Here is a 4149-nt window from a genome sequence, read left to right as displayed (position 1 = left end):
CTCTCGAGTCTCTACAAATGAGGGCCATTGATGCCAGCTGAGGTGCGGACAGGTAACTGCCCTCTTCTTTCTCCTCCCCTCCCCTTCCAAATTTCTGGCCCCTACTTGCTCTGCCATCACTGGTCCCTTAACTGGGTGAAGTCTCTGCAGGGCTCTTTAAAACTCCATCTCACGACCTTTGGTGGAGCATCATCCATTCTGTGCCAGGCCTAGGGCCAGATCTTGGGGACAATGGGATAAGCAGTCGTACTTGCTGCCCATCATACTCCGGCTGGTGCAAGAGAAGCAGTCAGGCAAGGTGAGGTGGGGCGAGCTGGGTTCCTGGGCCATGGTGGGGGCGGAGGTTGGAGGGGACTTGGGGGAGCCTCTTTTCTCCCCCAGCCCTGAGAGCTCTGCAGATGGACCTGTGGACCTCCAACACCTGGGCGTGCTTTCCAGTTCACAGAGTCATTTCCCTTCCATGGCCTCTTGCCATCTTCGTGGGACCCTCTTTGCTCTTTTTACTGATGGAGAACCAAGCTCAGAAAGGTGAAGGATTTGCCCATGGTTGCACGGCTGGATGCGGTGGATTCAGGATTATCTGGGGGACCCCAGGCCTGGGTCCTCCATCTCACCGACCCCTCACCTATAAAAAGAAGAGGTTCCTTAGGCCCAGAGGAAGGAGCCAATAAGAGGAGGCATGGGTGCTTCAAAGAGCCAACAGTATCCTCACCCTCCTGGAGTGGTTAAGGGCGCGAGCCCTAGAGGCAGACAGCTTGGGCGCTTACTGCCTGTGACCTTGGGCTAATCGTGTGTCCTCTCTGCCTCAGATTCTATATCTATAAAATGAGGCAAATAACAGAAACTCTCTGTGAGAGTTGTGAGAATTGAATGAGTTGAGCGGCCTGAAGCATTTACACGAGCGTCTCAAGACGCTCATGCCCCATGAGCAGCCAGAGCTGAAGGTTCTAGCTCCTGTGTTTAAACACCTCCTAAGCTTCTGTTCACATTCTTTGAGTCTGGAATCAACTTCCAGGAATCTGTCCCGAGGATATAATCCCAGCTAGGTAGGGACTAAGGTAATAAATGCCCAGAGATCTTCACTACATACTAGTTCCCCAGCATAAAGGGACACACGCCTCCTAGCACAGGGAAATGTCTAGCAAACGATGTCACTCAACAGAACCTCCGAGAGCTCCTGGGCTGCTGTGTGAAGGCTTATGCTTCAATGTTAAGTGGAAAAAGCTGAACACAGAATTGTAAACTCAGGACGACGTCAAGCTCATAAAAACCAAATAAGCAAATACAAAACGTGCATAGAAACAAGAGGAAAGAATATGCAGCAAAATGCGACCAACGATTATCTTTGAGTAAGAGGAATACTGGTGTTTGTTTGTTTGTTTTTCCTTTTTCTATCTGTTGGCAATTTCTAAATGTTCTGTAATGAACAGGTAGAAAACTTTTCTAACAGGAAAGAACTCGACAAACTACTTTTAAAAAATAGAGTTTTATCTGGGAGCTGACGTGCTGCCTGATCTGCCCTTAGCATGCTGGCATGAATGAGGTTGCCCGTTTTCCAGCAATGAGTTGAATACTGTGGGATAGGAGTGTGACAGGCAGTGTTCACTTTGTCCATATTTACGAGGTCCAAGGTCTGGGCTGGCTTCCGAGTGTGCAGAGGAAGTGGGGATGGAGGGAGAGCCCAGGCACAGGCACAATTTGAAGTCTCTTTGATACCACACTGGCTGGGGGTTACAAAGAAAACATTTTGGGAACATTGCTGTCTTTATGATTTTGCCATATCTAAATGTTGCCAGTACGATTACTCATTTCATAGTCTTGAAAAAAAGCGGTTTATCTAAAAAATACTCAGAAAATTATAACACGTTTTTGAGAGGAATCCAAAACCTAAAAGGAAGGCTATACCATATTCATGGATTGGAAGACTTAGTATTCTAGAGAAGTTAGTTCTCTGCAAACTGATTTATAGCTTCAATGCACACAACCCTAATCAAAATCCTAACAGGTACGTGTGTGTGTGTGTGTGTGTGTGTGTGTGTGTGTGTGTAACTTGGAAAACTGATTGTAAAATCCACATGGAAACACGAAGGGTGAAGTATAACCATTTTTGAAAAAGACATTTAAATAAAAAGAACAAAGTGGAAGAATTTGCTCTATTGGATACTAATACCTATAAAGCTCTGTAAGGAAGATAATGTGGTATAGCTACAATAGACACATAGACCAGCAGAATAGAAGAGAGATGCCAGACATAGATGGACCTATGATTTATGACAAATGTGACATTACCAAGCAGTAGGAGAGAAGGGGCAGTCTTTTCACTGAGTAATGCTGTGCCAGTTGGATATCTACATAGAAAAAGAAAAGAAACTTGATCCCTACCTCACATCATTTGCAACCTCAATTTCAAGGGAATCGTAGATCTCAGTGTTAATGACAAAACAGTAAAACTATTAGAAAGTAATATAAGAGAATATCTTCATCACTCGGGAGTAGCAGAAAGATCTTTCGACATGACACAGAAAGTACTGGCCGTGAAAAAGATGGATAAAACTGATGACGTTAAAATTCGACATTCTTTTTTGTCAAAAGATGTTAATGAGAAAATAAAAAGGGACCTTCTAGAGTGAGAAGAGACGTGTCACACACATATAAGCTACACAGGACTTACTTGTTTCTTGAGTAAACACAAATACATTTCACGACAAGAATATTCCAGTGGCTGGTAAATATACAAAATGGTCCTGAATCTCATCAATAATCAGGGAAATGAGAAATTAAATCACAGCGAGATAACCATGGCTCCCCAGCCAGATTGCCTAAAACTTGAAATTTTGACAATACCAAGATGTGGAGCGACGGGAAACTTCCACATTGCCAATTTCACGGTATTTTATAATGAAACATACATCTACCCCCCAAATCCAGGAAAACCCCTCCTAGATACACACTCAAAGAGATGCATACTCATATGAACCTAGAGAACCGTCTACGAATATTCACAGCCCTTTTATTCAAAATAGTCCCAAACTCAGAACAACCCGAACATCCATAAACAGCAGAATGGATCAATAAACGGGATACACTCATGTAATGGGGTACCTACAGCGATGAGAAAGAATGAATCACAGCTGCACACACCAGCCTGGGTGACTCTCCGACACCACATTCTGTGAAAGCAGCTGGGCACCAGACGTCACGAGCTATGGGACTCTTACATCACGTTCAAAACCAGGCAGGTGTAGGTGATAAGACCGTGCAGCAAAGCAAGAAATGACCATCATCGAATGCAGGCTAGTAGTCACCTTTGAACAGGATCGAGGGGTATCAATTGGGAGGGGCTGGGGGAGGTTGGTGGGGAGCTAGAAATATTCTATTTCTTGAACTGGATGTTTGCTTTTTGATAAATTATCGAGCCGCACATTTTAGTTTTGCTGTGAGCTTTAGCCACCACGCACAATGGGCTTCTTTCTCTGTGTTATATTTCACGATAAAAACTTTAAAAGAAAAGAATTGGGGTGGGGGGCACCAAAGGGAAGGTGATTTGAAAGAGTCCAGCCCCTGAAGGAACACCCCAGGGCAAGTGAAACAAGACAGTGTAAGTAAGAAACACAGAAGGCACCGTCATCTTGCTTCGTTCAGGCGTCAGATGCCTTACCCATCTTAGAATTACAAATAGAATTCAGAGACAGAGTCGGTGCAGAGATGCCCATTAGCAGGTTTATGAAGTGAAAAATAAACTCATATAGTTTCCTGATCGAAAGTCAGGTGGACCTGGCTTTGCGGTTCGGCAGAGAGGGTTGGTTTTGCCGTTCAGTTTGCGTGGTGGAGTCTTTGGGAAGATGAATGAGCAGAATCTATTAGCTCCAAGGTGGTGATGGGAGTTTATTTAAACTATTTGTTCAGTATGCGGTGTGCTGGAAATGGCATCCTTTACAATTGTTTACATTTACGATGAAAACATTTAAAAGCCATCTAAAAATGTTTGTGTGTCATCTGTGGTTTTCGAGATTCTTTTAGGGGTTATGTGAGCCCCAAATTTGAAGAGTAGAAGGTCAGGTGGAGAGAAGCAAGAAGGATCCTCTAGGGTGAAAGGACACAGACAGGCTTCTGAGCCCAGCTGTGCTGGGAAGAACATAGGGGAGGAAA

This window comes from Pteropus vampyrus, unplaced genomic scaffold (genome assembly GCF_000151845.1).
Source record: "Pteropus vampyrus isolate Shadow unplaced genomic scaffold, Pvam_2.0 Scaffold179, whole genome shotgun sequence".
NCBI classification, from domain to species: Eukaryota; Metazoa; Chordata; class Mammalia; order Chiroptera; family Pteropodidae; genus Pteropus; species Pteropus vampyrus.
Note: the sequence above shows the minus strand (reverse complement) of the source record.